A 19377-nucleotide genomic window follows, 5' to 3' on the forward strand; every position below is an offset into this window, starting at 1 on the left:
AAAATGCGGGTTTGGTGAGATGGCTCAGCTGGCTGAGGTCAAGCTTTGCATGAAGTGGGACCAGATTCCATCCCTGACACCACAAGGTCCATGGTGTACCATCACGCACAGAGCTAGCAGTAGCCCCTACCCACCACTGGGTGACACATTACAAGGCCGAATTTGCAAAGAACAATAAGCATAACAACACACCCTTTTGTTGTCTCTTGCCTTGGGCCTTCAGTCTTCTTTGTAGGGTAAACTGTTCATGGATCAACCTGACACCCAGCCTCAATGGCATATAGTACCACATGTATGTTTTCACAAACTTTTCTCCAAACAGCACAAATGGGAAGTCAATAGCAAGAGTAAGTACATATCTAAGTAACGGCAATTTAGGAGACCAGAAGCTGACTGGTGTCAGTTCTCCTGGTCCTATGTACACTGCAAGCATTTTGTTTTGTTTGCGGGCTGTGGTATCTTTGTAGAGCTGGTGGCAAAAAATAAATTTCATTTATTTTTAAAAATGGGAAGAGGGGGCTGGAGAGAAAGTACAAGGGTTAAGGCATTTTCCTGTGTCTCCCAATCCCCACACAACTAAATTAGAAACTTTAAAAAGTGATGCATTGTATCATTATAGAACTTTAAGACATATACTACGAGAAAGCAACTTCTGTGTGTAGCCCTTTAAGTTCAACCCTGGAAGTCTAATACCAACAAGACATCGCTCAGCCTTCAATTCTGAAAAATGAGCTGTGCTGTGCTGAGCCTGTTTCTAATCTCTGCAAAGAAGAAACGTGAGGCCTCTTCCCGACCCTCCCAACGGCATCACATGGGTATTAGAAAAATCTGGTGGTGAGTCTAATGCCAGGATCACTCCTGTCTCAAACTCCTGGCTCAAGGAAACAAGTGCAGCAAATAACAGTGGAAGTGTCTTGGGACCCACAAGGAATCCTTGTAATTCAACATCTCCAAGCAGGTGAAAAGTGCTCTCACTGTAGACATGACTATGCAACTCCTTAGAAATAGGTGAAGCCTTTTTGTGACATTGCACTTACCTAAGAGGCAACGCAACTTAGGGTTTATTATTAATTTTTTAAATATCTTTGCTCAAAATTTTTACTATGTGTCCCCTGTCAACTTTCCCTGGTGCCCCTCAATACTATTCTTTTTCCTCATTGGCTTTCCCTGGTTCCCCTCATCACTATTCCTTCTCCTCATTGGCTTTCCCTGGTGCTCCCTCATTATAGTTCCTTATCCTGATTGGCTTTCCCTAGTGTCGCTCATTACTATTCCTCCTCCTGCTGCTACTGAAATGAGCTGTTTCTATCCCTCCCCTGCCCCTCTCCCAGCTGCTGCTCTGGAAGTTGCTGCCTGTGGTCTCCCACACATCACCTTGTATTCGTTCTGTTTTAAACTACACAATGAAAACCCCCGTGGGAAACTGTTCTTTTATAGACACAGCTCCCACACTGTCATTATCTTCAGATTGATTTACTGTCACTTGTAACCGATTGTTCATAATAGCTCCAAGACAGACATGTTGTAGAAAGAAAATACAATCCAGAGAGGCATGCCTTATTTGAAAATCAGAGAGATGTGTTTGAGTTTTTTTTAAGCCCTGTAAGTTAACAAGGGGAGTCCATCAACCCTAGGCTCTGGAGAGTGCACCCTGGCCTGAGTCCATCCAATCTGATGGCCAGATGATGAAATAATTAGAAAACACATCAACTTCCTTGCTTTAATTCTGTCCTGGAAACCCCACTAACCAGTGCACCATGAAACACGGACCACAAGGATGAAGTTCTCCTATAGGCTAAATTCCAATGGTGCTTCCTTTGATCAATTCAAGCCCCAATTTTTAGTTTTTGAAAGTCCATTTCACCCTGGCTTTGCTGAAATTGAATCAAATATCAGAAGATAAGACAGATTTCCTCACCAAAACACAACAAGAAAAACTGGATTGGCAAAGGAAGAGGAGGAAAATAAGAAGAGAAATTAGAGCAGAAAAATGCTTAGAAGAATATTTTTGAATTGGGGCCAGAGTGATAGTACAGTGGGATAAGCATTTGCCTTGCATGCAACCAACCTAGGTTCGATCCCTGGAATCCCATATAGTCCCCCAAGCACCACCAGCGGGAATTACTGAATGCAAAGCCAAAAGCAACTTGACCATCACCAGGTATGCCTCCCCCCAAACCAACGAAAAGAAAAACAAAAAAAACCCCAAGAATTTGTTGGAGCAATTTCTCAGAAGTATTACCATGATTGGGAAATCATGCTGGTGGATTTTGGGGAGGAAAGTAAATTTGAAGAGTGGTGTTTCATTCAGTGAGATTCCATAAGTATGAACTCCCTCACTAAGCATTTAGCTGAGCTCCCAGAGGTTCTATGCTTCAGACATCTGTCCTTGCCTGCTCAGCTGGAAGGCTCCACCTTTGAGACCTCAACAAGCAACTCTACATAATTCTCCATCCGTGTTCAGCTCATGACTCCAACTGCCCCTGATGTATTTACAGCTTTTTTCCAGTTCACTCACTGTTGCATCATGAACAAAGCTTTCCTTGCCTTGTTAAGTCTGTCCTGTAAAATTTTTCTTGATAGGTTCACGTTTTCCATTTTTTTTGTTTGTTTTTGGGTCACACCTGGTTGTGCTCTGGGCTTTCTCCTGGCTCTGTACTAAGGAATCACTCCTGGTGGGGTCCAAAGCACCATAAGGGTTGCCAGGGATTGAATCCAGGTCAGCTGCATGTAAGGCCCTGCCCACTGTACTATTGCTCTGGCTCCTGGGACCACATTTCAATGCCATACTGTCACCAGATTCTCTCTGGCAAACTTCTCCTACTAATACTAATGGCCTGATCTTGGGTCACTTGATACAATGAGTACTCACTTGACACTGGCACCCACAATCAGCAGTGATGCCACCTACTGTCAGAGTGTCCTCGATGGGATAAGATTCTATACTCACCCACACAGAGAATGAAACCAATGGCCTAGAGGCCCTCAAGTACCAGAGGACCAGATGGACCTCAAGCCAGTGCTAGATAGTTTTGATTCCCAAGGCCTAGTTATATGGGATTTATATCAATTTAGATCCAAATTTAAATTTCTCTACTGATAAAAGATTATTTTCTCACTTGTTCTCTCAAACACTGCCTTTATAAAACTTCTCTTCTGATGTCTATAGATGGGTTTATCCCTGCACAAACTACAAGGCAGGACTGTGCCATGCATTTCAGAGAAAGGACAGGTGGGAGAGAGGGAGCAGAGAAGGAGACAGAGAGACTAGGAAGGCCAGTGTGGTGCTGGCTGTTTTCCTGAGGAAAAAGCTGAGACTAGAGATCAATACTTCACTCCCCGGTGAGTTGCATTCAAGGGATGACATGGATCTGCACAACAGTTATTGAAGTTGACACCTGCTCAGGAAGGTAGGGACAAATCAAGATTGAGCTGTGTTTCTCTTATTATTTTTTACTGGAGGCTCATGTCAGCAGTGTTCAGGGCTTCCACCTGACTCTTTGCTCAAAGATTGAACTAGGTGCCAGGGATCGAATTAGGGTCACCATGTGCAAGGCAAGCACCTTATCCCTGGTACTATCTCTCTGGCCCTGAGAAGTGCTTTTGTGTCTACCACAGGGCTAGGGCAGGATAGGAGGAACCCATCTAAAGCCTTGCCTCTGTAGATAGTTAATTTCTCAGCTGTCTTCCACCCTGAGGCCAAGGAGACCAATTCTTCATTAAGGGAAGGTTGGCTGAGTGGAGTTTTTAGCTGCTTCTACTCACCTGAGAATATCTTTAAAAGATCATGACTCTGCAGAGCTTCCCTAGATTTGTGGGTGAGGTGAGGACTGCAAAATCAGACACTAGCATCTCCAGCAGGATGGCGTGGGACAGTGGGGTGGAGGGAAAGGGAACTGAATCAGATCTAACCTCCAATGAACTCTAAGCCTAAGTTGCTAAGCGTATCTTACAGGTAGCAAGGTGCCAAAGAGAAGAGAGCAGTACCATGCATGGGGTCTGAGTCCCTTGGCCTCAGCATCCTGGATGTGATATGCAGGATCAAACTTGATTTAGGAACTGAGGACATGGGAAGAATGTTCTACCAAACCTCAGCACTTTCAACAAGATGCTGACCACAGACTTTTAGCTTCCACCCTGTCTACCAAAGCAGAACCTAAGTTTAACAAGGTCCCAGATTACTTGCTGGAGCTGTGGATGAGACTTCCAATCGTAGGAGTCTAAAAAGCCACTCCATGCCCCGAATTAGCCTTTGACAGGCAGTTGTGGTGCTTTTATGCATGCAGGTCAACTGTTCAAGCTGAGACATCATTTCCTATCCAGGACTCTCTGTTGCACTGCTGAATGTACTTGTTTTACAACAGGAGTTAAGACATGATAAGAGGCTGTCAGAGATATCTAGGAGGTAAGACACTTGCTTAGCATGTGGTTGTGTCAGTCATGACCCTGATTCAAATCCCTGGCAATAAATATCAAGGTCAGGCCAGAGAAAAATGATAGGGGTTACAGCTGATGTGTATGCAAGCTCTGTTTGATCTCTGGCACCACATATAGGCCCCTAAGTGCCATCAGGAATGATTCTGAGCACAGAAGTAAACCCTGAGCAATGCTAGGTGTGGCTTAAAATACAATAAATAAATAAATAAATATTACAGGCAATATCCCCAAACCAATCATTGTAATAAAATGTCATATTCTATAAACTACTTAGTAAAATACATTTCACTTAATCACTTAATCCCCGTTATTCATCGATTTATTCAAGCGGGTGCCAGTAATGTCTCCATTCATCCCGGTTGGGTGCTAGCGTAGCCCAATGGTATCTGTTCGTTTTAGGAACATGTAGAGCCTCAAACCGATCATTTAGGGTCTTGACGAAGAAGTCTGACCATCTTATAGGTGGGTGTCCACGTGATCTTTTGATGTCCCGTGGAATCCAATCAGTAATGGCTCTAGTCCAGCGGTTGTCTGTAAACCTCATTACCTGTCCAGCCCATCTGATTTTTGATGTCTTGGCAAATGAGACAGCGTCCCTGATTCTTGAGCATTGACGAAGATCAGAACTCCGGATTCTATCTCTCATTTGAGTGAATCGTGATATTCCAAGCATAGTTCTTTCGATTCCTCTTTGAGAGACCCGAATAGTGTTCTCATCCTGTTTTCGTAGGGTCCAGGTCTCTGAGGCATATGTTAATGCAGGAAGAATAGTGGAATCAAAGAGATGTGCTCGTAGCTGGAGGTTCTTTGTCCTTTTAGTTATTTCTTCAATGCTCTTGAAGGCATTCCAAGCCGCCCTCTTCCTCCTGCGCAACTCAGGTGCCAGGTCATTCATCATGTTGATTTCTCGACCTAGGTATATATAACTGTTGCATTCGGAGATGGTGGTTCCGTTGAGAGTGAATGGAGCATCAGGAACAAGGCTGTTTCTCATAAACATTGTCTTTGTAAGATTCAGCTGTAGTCTGACCTTTCCACATTCACGGTCAAAGTCGTTCAGCATTTGTGCCACTTGGTTGATGCCACGGCAGAGCCTGGCAAGCTATCCGTAGTCTATGCCAAATAGACCAAATTGATATGCCAAATCCAGTAATAAATGGATCTCATTTCCCTAACCCTGAATATGCAGAGTCGAGAAGGATATGGAAGGAGAGGCTGATAAAACACCAAGGCAGACATAGGCTGCCAAAACACAGAAAAACAAAAATGATTGTCTGTACTTTTAATGCTCGTACACTGGCATCTCCTGCTCCATTGAAGACCTTATGGTACAAGCACGAAAGATCAAGTACGACATCATTGGTCTGACCGAAACGAGAAGACATCAATCCCATCATGCTGTTTTCGACACTGGAGAAGAACTGTTCCTTGGAACATGTGATAAAAGAGGCGTCGGTGGTGGCGGTATCCTTGTCAACACAAACTTAGTCACGAGCATTGATTCATTTGAATGCCTAACAACCCGAATCGGACGATTACACTTGAATAAATGTGGCTCACTACCGGCAGTTTCTATCTTTGTTGTCTATGCACCAACATCCAGTTATGGTGAAAGAGAAACTGAGAAATTCTACATGGAGCTGGAGAAGTTCTATAAAGAAGATCACACCTTCTACAAGATCATTGTCGGTGATTTTAATGCCAAGATAGGACCAAGAAGATCAGTCGATGAACTCCACATCGGAACCCATGGCCTGGAATGGAACGAACAGGGTAACAGACTGTCTGAGTTCATCATGTCAACCAAAACCTTCCATGGTAACTCACAATTCCAAAAGGCTGAATCTAAACGTTGGACATGGGAGTCTCCCGATGGACGGTTCCACAATGAAATAGACCACATCATATTCAATCGGCGGTTTTGCCTAACCGATGTTGCTGTTGTCCCAAAATTCCAAACGGGATCAGACCACCGTCTTCTTCGTGCAAAATTCTACCTCACAGAACGAGGAGAAAAGAATGCAAGGTTTAAGAAGAGGCCTCCCAGAACAACCACCAACTGGGAGCTCTTTGGCTCTATTGCGGCAACATGGGAAGATGCCGTCATTGACAACATTGATGAGGAATACGATCGAATGATTCAGCACCTCCATGATTGTGCAAGGAATGCCAAGAGAGAGATAACCACAAAAAACCGTCTTTCTTCGAACACTCTTGAACTTATTCGCCAACGTGGCTTGGCACGTGCCTCAGGCAACCACAAGCGAACGTCCGAACTGGCAAAACAGTGCAGAGAAGCCATCAAGGATGACCTCAAAAACAGGAGAGCAGCAGTACTGGTAGATGCAGCAGAAGCTGGGAAAAACATTCGTAATGCCCGCCTGTCCTTCACCAACTACAAAACCAAGATGACTGCCCTCCGACATCATGATGGATCTATCACATCTTCCAGAAGGGCAATGGAGATTATTATTCATGACTTCTACTCAGATCTCTTTAATAGCCACATCCACTTGCCCACATACCACATACCACATGATGGATATGTCGTTCCCAATGTTCTCCCTTCCGAAATCCAACATGCCATCTCGTCGGTAAAGAAACAAAGAGCACCTGGCCCAGACAAGATCAGACCTGAACACCTGAAGAACTTACCATCAGTACTCATCAATACATTGGCTCGACTCTTCACACGCTACCTGTCTGAATGCAAGGTTCCATCCCAATGGAAAACCAGCAAGACTGTACTACTATACAAGGAGACATCCACGACATTGGCAACTATCACCCAATCTGCCTATTGTCTGTCATCTACAAACTATTCACTCGAGTCATCCTGAATAGGATTAGCAGAACACTAGATGAAGGACAACCATGTGAACAAGCTGGATTCCGAAAAGGATTCAGTACCATCGACCATATCCACACAATAACCAAGCTCATTGAGGTATCTCGGGAGTTCAAGATGCCGCTCTGTCTAATGTTCATTGATTTAAAGAAGGCCTTTGATTCTGTTGAGACGGAAGTGGTCATGGAAGCCCTAGCCAATCAGGGCGTACAAACTCAATACATCAGGATCCTTCGTGAGCTCTATTGCGGATTCACTACCAAGATCTCACCATTCTACAAAGAAGTAATCATCCATATCAAGAGAGGGGTTCGGCAGGGTGATACCATTTCACCAAAACTCTTCAGTGCCACCCTCGAGAACTTCATGCGACGACTGGAATGGGAAAACATGGGAGTGAAGATAGATGGTCGGCAACTACACCGCCTCCGCTTTGCTGATGACAGCGTTCTAATAACACCAAACATAACACCAAAATACATTTACCTTAAGAAAAACCCTAAAATTGGAACTTTTCTAAAAATAAAGAGCAAGTTAAGAAGAATATTTATGTCAACTTTATACGTGTTGGAAAAATCTGAAAACTAGAAAATCAGGAGTTGGATGTTGTATTATTAGAAAGTACTGGCACTTGTTTAAATACCAACAGAATATTCAAAACACTGGGAGATGCTCAAAAAAAGTGAGGGAGGAAAATCATGATATCCAAGGCCATGACAGCCACGGTTGTTTTTTGTTTTTAAACTTAAGACTCACATCACACACACACACACACACACACACACACACACACACACACACACGCACCCTAGTTTTTTTGAACTTTACTAAAATAGTGCTTGGAGTGGTTACAGATTACTCCAATGGAAATCAGTGCAGTGAGCAACTGAGTCTAGGTTATAAAGACACCAACAGGCACCCTGAAAAGTAACACACAGATGAGACTGTGTTATACCCACCATTTTCTGCTCCAACCCCAACCCTGCTTTTCTGTGAGGATTTCTGTAGCATGACTTCTGAAATTACTGAATTAAATAAGAATGTTCATGTAAAATCTCCGCATAGACACAGTGACCTCCAAATTAACACACCAATGGGTACTTTTCAACATCATGAAAGTAAATGCTTCATTTCATTTTTTCATTTTCATTTTCTTACAGTAGGTTAGTCCCTTCCTGTCCCTCTCTGCAGTACTGACCCCAGTCTCAGTTCTGATGACCATAATTCAAGGATTTATTTTCATTCCCTTTTTTTGTTTCTTATTTGAAAAGGGAAGTAACAAGTGGAATGTGTTAGTGTATTTTTGTACACTATTTTGCAAGATTGTAAGTGATCTCTGCCTCCCCCTCTCCCTTCCCTTTTGATCTTATAGGTGAAGAGACAGATGGAGAATCAGAGTGAAAAGCAGCAAAGAATTCACAAAACATTTAAAATCCAAATTAAGAGTGGGCTTATGTTGGGAGTCTATAGAGGAAGCCGCAGTGATGGCTCTGCCCGGGATTGCACACACGTTTGTGAAACTTTCCCTTCTTCAAAAGGAAACTACAAGGTAAAGTGACCTTCCTTGCCCAGTGTCTCTGTGAATCTGAAATCATCACAGTGGACACACTAAATTTAGTGATAGTTTGTCCAACTCACACCCTGAATTCACACAGCGATGGATTATATAGTCTCTTAAATGCAGTTCAATAAATCTAGAAAGACAGAAGGACTCTGAAGGCAGAATGCCTGGGGAAACATGCATATGGGGGCGATCAGACACAGAAGCGGGGCATGGGTATCTCCAATCTAATCTTCCTGGACATGAGATTCATCTGGGACCCATATTGATAAAAGCAGATTTGGGGCTTAGAAAGCTAGCTCAAAGGGCTGGAGCACAGGCTTTGTCTGGGAGACCCAGATTCAATTCCTGATGCCATCAGGTGCCTCAGCATCACTGGGAGTGACTGTAAGGCCAAGGTGGGAGCAATCCCTGAGCACTGCTGGGTTTGACTCTCGACACCCCAAGAAAAACAAACTTAAAACTGCAGATTCAGACACAGGGAGATTGAGATTTTTTTGTTTTGTTTTTCATTTTGTTTTGTTGGGTCACACCCAGCAGTGCTCAGGGACTAGTCCCAGCTCAACTAGGAGCCCTGGATGGCTCCCTGCAGTGCTTAGTGGACACATGGTGCGGGTTTCGTACCTGGAGCTCAGCTTTCTCTCTCCAGCCCTGCTCCCCCATTTCTAGTGCATTCCCAGTCGATGCAGACACTAGTGGCCTGGGAGCCAGTGGGAGGACAGTAGACAGGGACAACTGCAAGTGGAGGGAAGGGCCTACGTGCTATTCAAAGCTAATATTGTCCCACACATGTGACACTGTGACAGGAGTGAGTTGCTGGTTCGGTATGCCCTATACCCCCAGTGGCCTCCACCTGGCCTGGGCAGCACCAAGACCCAACCAACAAGGCCTTCACGTGCTTGCTCCACCCTGCCAGGACTCTGCTCTGAAGTCAGTCATAGTTCACTGGCTTCCTCTCCCCCACCTCCACCCCGTTCCTCTGACACGTCCATTCATGTCAGACTGGGCATGGCCGACACTGACACTTCATGGCTGTGACCTCTCTTCCCTCCTCTAGTGCATGCCTCCAAATCACAGCTAGTGGGAGCAAGGTTTCACCCCAGGATTTTTGCTTGTTTGTTTTTGAGCCACACCCAACTTCACTGTGAACTTCTGGTTCTTTCTGCACACAGGGATCACTCCTGGCAGGCTCAATCAAACCTGCATCAGCCACCTACAAGGCCGGGCCTCACCCGCTGTACTCTCTCTGGATTCTGACAGGGAATGAGAACAACAAAATGGGGGCTTTGCAGGCAGGCCCAACACTAAAGGGTTAGCAGCAGCTCTCCGCACCTTCCGCGGTCACTGCCTTCCATGATTACCCTTTCTCTTTGTACGGGGATCCAAAGAATGTCTGCAACGCCCCCCCCCCACCCGGGTCCAGAGGAAGGACCTTCCAGGAGGCATCACATTCCAGCAAAGCCAGGGCCAAACACGGTGTCTACCTGGGAACAGGGAAACCTTTGTATTTAATGCTTTCTTGGCCTTGGTTTCTATGACACTCATCCTTGCAAACCAAGCAAGTACAATGGTTGGTTTCAGGCTGCTTTAGTTGCCATAGGCAGAAACATTTTCTCCTGATCCAAGGCAGACAGGATTTGTGTGGGTATCCTGAGATTTCCCCTCAGTTTAAGGACAAAAGGATAGGACACCCCTCTCTCTCTCTCTCTCTCTCTCTCTCTCTCTCTCTCTCTCTCCCTCCTCTTCTTTCTCTCTCTTCTCTCTCTCCTCTTCTTTCTCTCTCCTCTTCTTCTTCTTCTTCTTCTTCTTCTCTCTCTCTCTCTCTCTCTCTCTCTCTCTCTCTCTCTCTCTATCCTAGCAAGAGCTCATGCTTGGAGCTTTAAGAAATCAATGTATCACAAGCAATATAAAATAAATTATTGAGGACCTGCTATGGAGGCAGTCTGAAGGGCTGGTGGGAAAATTGGAAACAAGGTGGAGGGAAGATGTAATGGTGGTGGGATTGGTGTTGGAATACTGAATGACTGTAACAAATCATCGTGAACAACTCTGTAAACCGCAGTGTTTATATAAAGTGTAGAGGGAAAGGTTATATATGTAGGCCTTACCTATTTCATGTAAACTCCAAAATATATTATGACAGAATTGCCTTGAAAGTTTTATTAATGACAGGTGAGACATGATTATTACCATTACGAGATCCACATATAAAATGAAATTTTATACACTTTAGATTCCAGAGTTGAAAACATGTATATGTAAATGAGAATGGGCAATTTGTTATATCATATAAATGCTTTCAATTTTTCTTATTACATAGGCCAAAATCATATAGTAATCACTAATTGACTCTTTTTGGGGGGGGGTCACACCCAGCGATGCACAGAGGTTACTCCTGGCTCTGCACTCAAGAATTACTCCTGGCGGTGCTCAGGGGACCATATGGGATGCTGGGAATTGAACCCGGGTCAGCCATGTGCAAGGCAAACTCCCTACCCGCTGTGCTATCACTCCAGCCCCCACTAATTGACTCTTACTCATTTATTTTCTGATCATTCTATTTGCCAGTTCTTAAAATTTTGTTGGAATAAGCAATATAAAGTAAATCTGTTAAGTGCCTAAGGGGGCAGGTTGGAATTGGGAGGGAAACTGGGGATACTGGTGGAGGGAAGGTCACCTGGTGGTATTGGAACACTAAACACTTGAAATAACTGTATTATGAACAACTTTGTAAATCACGGTGTTTTTTTTTTAACAAAATTCATTACAGAAATAAGAAATTACTTTAAGGTATTTTTTTTTTCAAATCATAATCAAAAGGAGGTCCTAGAGCAACATATCTGAATTTTGTCACTTGGGGCTATTGAATGTCCTCCTTTTTGCAGTGGGGTGGGGGTGGGGGGAGGGTAAATGCTCAGGGGTACTCAGGAATTCTTCCTGGTGGTACTAGACAACTATGTGAGATGCCCGGGATTGAAGAAGGGTTGGTCATGTGCAAGGCAAGTGCCCTACTTGCTGCACTATAGCTCTGGCCCCTGAGTGTACACCTTGTGTCAAAAAGCTAGGAAGGGTGTTTATGTTTAACATAACTGGTACAGGAGGCGGGAAATAGAGTATAGTGGTGATGGGGGGAGGGGCAAGGCATTTTCTGTACATGTGGCCAGTGATGTGGTTTGATCCCCAACACCATCAGAGTGATCTTTGAGCCAGGAGTAAGCCCTGAACACTGCTGGGCGAGGCCCAACCTCCACTCTCCACCACCAAATAAAAAGGTAAGAAGAAACCAGCTTCCTCTTAAGCCCATGGAGATGTGCAGGCTTAGCTTAATAAGTGACAGATACAGAATAAGGCTACATGAGACGCTTTCTAATATGCTTGTATTCACTTTAAATTTTGCTCTAATTAGAAATCATTAAAAAATACGATGATTAGCAATTAGGGTGTTTTTGTGCTTGATTCATGCTTTCATTTGCATGAAAAGGTTCTATTTGAGGAGAAAATCAGAGAGGCATAATGTTTCTTTCCATTTTTAAAGAATTAGGCTGTTAGGAGAGGATGTTTATAATAACCACAAAACAGCTTGTCTACTTGATGTACAGAAAACAAACAGCTTTTTGAGTGTTTACATGGACACATACAGGAAGCCAAGTCCATCTTTATGTCCTTGGAATAACTATTTAAGGGAAATCTGTAGGCTGTGGAGAGGTGTGTCCTGTGACAAGTAAATGCTTGCTAGTTTCCACTAAAGGTGTGAAAAGAATAGCTTGGGTTCCTTGAAGGAGCAAGTGGTGCTTAGACACACACACACACAGTGTGTGTGTGTGTGTGTGTGTGTGTGTGTGCGTTGAGGGGAGTGGGGATTGCCTGCCTGTTAGTAAGCTACAGCTTCAAATCTTGCCTTTTGCATGGATTTGGGGCACTGGGTCCAGATCTGAGCTTTGCCCGAGGGAGCCTGGAGTGCCAGGGAGACCAAGGACACGCCCTTGAGGTCCTGGTTCATTGTCAGTCTCTCCAGCACACTCAGCCCCAGACTCAGTGACCACCCTAGAGACTCCTGCCTGAAGCAAGCAGCAGACCCTCCCAGTCTCAAAGCTTTCCTGATCCTGAACTCTTCCTCCTTTTATTCTTTGACCCTAGGTGACATTGCTTCCCCATTGCTTCTATTTCATGACATCCCCATGTCTCAGTCTTGTCTCTCTTGGAACTTTAGTTCCTAGTTAATAACTCTGTATTGTATTCTAGCCATTAAAAGAATCAGAGAGATGAAAGACTGTGCCCATAGGTAAGCAGAGCAAGGTCTGGCAAGGTTCCTCTGCAGGACAGACCGTTTTCCAACTAAACAGGGTTTTGTTTTGTTTTGTTTTGTTTTTTATTAGTGAAACACCATGAGGTACAGTTGTAGACTTATAAACTTTCATGCTTGGGTTTCAGTTATGCAATGATCAAGTACCCATCCCTCTACCAGTGCCCATTCTCCATCAACAATGAACCCAGTAGACCTCCCATCCCCCTCTCCCTTCCCCAACCCGCCCCACCTCTGTGGCAGGGTATTCCGTTTTGCTCTCTCTTTCCTTTAGGGTGTTGTGGTTTTCAATATTAGGTATTGAGTGGCCATCGTGTTCAGTCTATAGTCTACTTTCAGCACGCATCTCACATCCTGAGCGAGTCCTCCAAACACCCTTTACTTGGTGTTCCCTTCTCTATCTGAGCTGCCTTCCCCCCCCAGCATCTGCTGCCAGCTTCCAAGCCATGGAGCAGACCTCCTGGTACTTATCTCTACTATTCTTCGGTGCTTGTCTCCCATTTTGTTACTTTATATTTCCCAGATGAGTGCAGTCTTTCTAAGTCTGTCCCTCTCTTTCTGACTCATTTTACTTAGCATGATACTTTCCATTTAGAACCCCTTGTTTGCAAATTTCATGACTTCATTATTTCTAACAACTGCATAGAATTCCATTGTGTATATGTACCAAACAGGGTTTTCTTATAGGAACTTTCCTCCCTTTTGACACTGAATTGGCTCTGAGCACCTCTAGGTCCACTCTGGGTGGTCTGGCTACCTTCTGTACTTTTCTTTCTTTTTTTTTCATAATTTATTTCTTTATTGAATCACTGTGGGAAAAGTTACAGAGCTTTCGGGTTTAGGTCTCAGTCATGTAAGTATCAAACACATTTCCCTTTACCAATACTTATTTTTAACCGTGAACCCCAATAGAACCCCACCTCCCACCCCTCCCAATTCCTGTGTGGCAGATGAGTTCTAGTTAACTCTCTATTTACTTTGACTAGATACATTGTTTCGATAGAAGATGCACAATTATTGTTTAGAGTTTATGACCCCCCATCAATCAGATATGCTGAAACAGCGTTGTGAAATGATTTGCTTTCTACAGCTTGGTTTAAGAATAAAATAATGTCGCGCGGCCGCTATTGCGGCCGCGCGGTATTGGATTTCTGCTGTTTTACTTATTAACCCTGGAAGTATTTCTATTAAAAGTTAGATAGTTAAGAGATTGGTTTCTGTGCTCTGGAGTCGTGGCCGTGCCGGAGAGCCGCTCGTGGGGGGCAGCTGGTGACCTCGGTCGGGCGTGAAGGACGGCCCAGAACGCCCCCTTCCCATGAGGCCCCTGCCACCCTCCGCCCCCGGCTCAAACCTGCTGTCCACAAGGCTCCCGTGCGGCCGCCATCTTTCTTTGCAGAGAGGAGCGGGCGAGCGGGATAGCACCCTTTCCCCTCTGGGCAGGCATGGTGGCGCGGTTTAACACATAGTACTTTTCTGTACCTACCTGGTAATTCGAACAGATTCTTGCATTTTCCTAAGATAAATTAAACCAACCTATTCTTTGAAATAAAGAAATAAGTTCAAAATTCCTCCTGACTTGATTATTGTCTTCTACTGAAACAGTAACTTCCAAAAACAAGCCCATGGGTTGCAGCTTCTGCTAAGTTGTCAGCTTCTCCATAGGCCTTATTGACTTGCATGTATAAATGAAATTCAGAACTCTGCACCTCAATGGTAATTTTTTCAGTGCTGGTTGAGAGTGTTCCCACTGAACTGGCCAACACGAACTGCACTAGGAGGTTCTTGAGGGTTCCCACCCTTGTATAAAAGCATCCTGTTCTCAGAGTAACAAACAGCATATCTGTGACCAAGGAGCTGGCACATGAAATACAGCAAAAAAAGTCTCCTTCACAAATGCTGGCATCTCATGCCACATACTCAAGTTAACTATCTCATACTGTACATTAAAGTGAATGAAAGACTTTCATATTCAACAAGAGTCAACCCCCATGTATATATATGCATATGTATACATATATATGTATACATATACATATATATTCACACACATATATAAATATGAAACTCAGAGGGATCATCAATGATTTTCATTCCATTGGCAATGGAAAACAAAAACAAAGCAAATGGTTATAATCTGTAATGCTCTATCTCACAGTGATTCAATTAAAACAAACAATATTTTTAAAAAGCAAATGGACCTACATCACATCATAAAAGGTTCTTCTTGGCAAGAGAAATTCGGGCTGAAATGTTTGCATACATGAGAGAAAGAGCTAATATCAAAATACATAAAGCAGACACAAAACTCAACAACAACAAAACCAATAACCTCATCAAAATATAGGGAGAGGGAACATTCAACGGCCTGCAGAGCATCATGCCCAAGTTTTACTGTGACTACTGTGACATGTACCCCACCCATGACTCTCCATCTGTGAGAAAGACTTTGTGTCAGGAAACACAAAGAGAATGTGAAAGGCTATTATCAGAAATGGATGGAAGAGCAGGACCAGAGCCTGACAACTGCTGCATATCAACAAGGCCAGATTCCTCTGACTCCATTGTCTGCTCCTCCTCCTGCAGGGGTGATGATCCCATCTCCATCTAGTCTCCCGGATCCTCCTCGCCCTGGGATGATGTCAGTGGGGAGCCCTCCCATGATGACAATTATGGGTCCCCCTCCTCCTGGGATGATGTTAGTGGGTCCTGCTCCTGAAATGAGGCTGTCAGTGGGAGGCCATATGCCAATGATGCCTAGGCCTCCAATGATGAGACTGCCCCATGATGGTGCCCATTCAGCCTGGAATGACTCGACCAGGCAGATAAAGAGAGAGGAGCTGATATCACTCTCTATTCCTTCTGTTACTTGTTCTTCAACACCAGGAGATCTTGGTGTTATGACTCTGGGTGTTCTCCAGAATGTTAGAGAGATTTGGCCCCCTTCCTGTTAGAACGAGGACAGTCTTGGAGAGGGGATAGTAAATGGTACCAAAAACCAGCCATTTTCATTTGTATTGCAAAATGTGGAAATAATGTTGTCAACTTTATATATATATGTATATACATGCATATATATACATATATATTAGAAAGAGAGAGGAAGAAAAAGAGAGAGAGGAGAGAAGATAAAGAGAGAGAGAGAGGAGATGAATAAGAACTTCCTGTAAGCGGCATAAAGAGGCAGTGGGGGTACGGTGCCACCAGCAGGTCAATCTGTACCTGTGAGATGAGTGCATCAGCAGCCTGATGATGCCTTCAGACTTCCAGATACCCGAAAATTGCTGTTGTGCCTTTGGCTGGACCCCAAAAATTTGGGGCAAAGTTTACCAAGAAAATAAATGGCCAAAGTTAGGTATGTGGGAGACACACCCACAAACCACCTCCGGCTAAGCTATATAATTGGAGGCAAGGCCTCTCTGATTCCTGATTGAACTGCTTAATGGTCATGATCCCAGAGACTCAGAGACAAATCTTGGACCCCAGCGGCTTTTGGCAGAGATGCATCTGGTCCCCACAATTGGTTACCAGCGCCAGACCACCCCAGGGGGGAAAGGGTGTTGCCCTCTGCCTGCTCCCACTTGGCAGCTCGGTGGCTACCATCCTCCAGAGCCCATTGGACAGTCTGGTTTGGGCCCTCAGTGATAAGAAACATGGGACCTCAAGGGATGGGGGTGGAGACGGCCCTTTCCTCCCCGCCCCAACAAGTCCCCGAGTTGCCACCCATGAATGGCCTCTCTGGCTCCAGATCAAGCTGCTTAACGGCCATGATCAAGAGACTCAGGAACAAATCTTGGAACCCAACAGGTTTTGACAGAAATCCCTCCAGATTTATTTGTTAAAATTTTGGAATTCCAAAATTGCGTGGCCACTACTACGGCCGCACAACATCATATATTATTCATAACCAGGAATAGAAAACAAATTGTCTACAGTTGCCTTTGTGTTGATCTGAGTTGATGTGAGTGTTGGGGTAAAATCCCAAAAAATAATGGTGGGTCTGGTGTTGAAATATTGAATGTAATCAAAGTAGAAAGAGCGAGTAATATGGAAATCATCTGCCCCACAGATAGGGGGAGGCTGTGGAATAGAGGGTATACTGGGGTTTTTGGTGGTGGAAAATGGGCACTGGTGAAGGGACGGGTGTTTCATTGTATGACCGAGACTTAAACCTGAAAGCTTTGTAACTGCTCTCATGGTGATTCAATAAATAAAATTATAAAAAAGGAAAAAAAAAGTAAGGTGGAGTTCATGCCCAATTCAATCAGCCTAGTTAATGGCTGAATAAATAGCAATACTCCTACATTAAAAAAAAAAGAGGCATAAAGATACATATGGATGACCACTAGGCACATTGAAAACTGTTCATTGTCTCTTATTATCTGGGAAATGCAAGCAAAAAAAAATAGTCAGATCTCAACCGATCCCAGTGAGACTAGTGTATATCAGAAAGACTGGAAATAAACAGAGTTAGCAGGGTTGTGGTAAAAAAGAAACCCTCTTTTCATTGTTATCTGGTTCTGACTTTATGAAAAACAGTATGGCAATTTATCAAAACACTTTTTTTTTTAATTTTTTACTTTTAATTTTTACTTTTTACATCAAGGAGTAAAGAGAAGTCTCAGGTACCCCGCTTATTCCACCTTCTGGCACTTGCCTCCAAAACCTAAAAGCATCAATTTAAAAAATAAACATGCCCAGCTATGCACACACATTCATTGAGTGCTGAATGTTCACTGCAATAGCCAAAGTATGGTAACAACAACAGATGAATGTCCAACAACAGATAATAAAGAAGCTACACACAATGGAATACTATGCGACTGTAAGAATGGACAGAATCTTACTGTTTTCTGCAACTTGGAAGTGGAGAGTATCATGTTGAGCTAAATAGGCCAGTGGTAGATGACAAATACTCAGTGATATCATTCACGAGGTGTACAGAAAGCAAAACAAGAAAATATACAGTATTGAGTGATGACAAACTCTTGGACTTTGACTAAAAATCTGAGGTTGCTAACAGAGAGTGGGAGAGCACTGGTGGGTAGGAGGAGAAAGGAGACTAGAAGTACAATGAGACAGTGGTGAAGGGTCTTGGTCACTTTGGTGATGGTGAGGTACAATAACTGTGTGTACCAAAGCTATAAACATCAGCACCAGGTGACTATGCTACATAAAGGTAAAGGTAAAGGTAAAGGCCCTCCTGTTGATCGTCGATTTGCTCGAGCGGGCCCAGTAACGTCTCCATTGGAGACTTTGTTGTTACTGTGTCTGGCACATCAAATACTCTCGGTAGCTTGCCGGGCTCTCCGAGAGGGGCGGAGGAATCGAACTCGGGTTGGCCATGTTGGCCGCTTGTAAGGCGAACGCTCTACCCGCTGTGCTATCGCTCCAGCCCTATGCTACATAAACTATAGGTAAAAGGTAAAGGCCCTCCCGTTGATCGTCGATTTGCTCGAGTGGGCCCAGTAACGTCTCCATTGGAGACTTTGTTGTTACTGTGTTTGGCATATCGAATACTCTCGGTAGCTTGCCAGGCTCTCCGAGAGGGGCGGAGGAATCGAACTCAGGTCAGCCATGTTGGCCGCTTGTAAGGCGAACGCCCTACCCGCTGTGCTATCGCTCCAGCCCTATGCTACATAAACTATAATAATAAAAATAATAATTTTTGAATTATTATTAAATTCCCTAAACTTTTTTTTGGGGGGGAGGGTTATATACCCAGAGATGCTGTGAGGTCTTTTCCAGTGGTATGCAGGAAAACACATGGTATCGGGTATCGAACCCAGGCCTTCTACATGCAATGCATCATACACATCAGCTCTTTGAGCTAACATCCAGACCCCAAGATCCCTTCCTAAACATTCTTCACTCATCCAGTCAGCCAATGCTACAGTGTACTTTTGCAGACCTTTCTGCATCTGATCCCAAGTTTTCAATACCCCCCAAGAGAAGGTAATATCATCTTCCCTTGGTGGAGCCGGAAAGGGAAGACCAGAGTTGGTGAGTCATGGGAGGAAACCTGAGCATCCTTGGCTTCTAAATTCCCACAGCTGACAGAGATCTGAGCACACTTGCATGGACAATGAGGGATCCCAGGAATCCCCACGATCCAGAGTGGAATCGATGGGCACAGGGTCAGTGTTGGGGGCTGAGGGGATGGTCAGACATTCCATTCTGCACAGTCTGAGCAGAAGGGGGTCTGTTCCCTGAAAGAAAACAAGGCCTGCT

The 19377-nt window shown here is 44.2% G+C and overlaps 1 protein-coding gene and 1 pseudogene across 3 annotated transcripts in view; one reads left to right on the plus strand and one right to left on the minus strand.

Moving 5' to 3' along the window:
* NEK11 (NIMA related kinase 11) overlaps positions 1-19377 on the minus strand; it is a 237654-nt gene that overhangs the window by 7997 nt on the left and 210280 nt on the right. The window lies entirely within an intron of this gene.
* Positions 15527-15975, plus strand: LOC130037593 (U1 small nuclear ribonucleoprotein C-like; annotated as a pseudogene).

This window comes from Sorex fumeus, unplaced genomic scaffold, assembly GCF_029834395.1.
Source record: "Sorex fumeus unplaced genomic scaffold, SorFum_2.1 ptg000072l, whole genome shotgun sequence".
NCBI classification, from domain to species: domain Eukaryota; kingdom Metazoa; phylum Chordata; class Mammalia; order Eulipotyphla; family Soricidae; genus Sorex; species Sorex fumeus.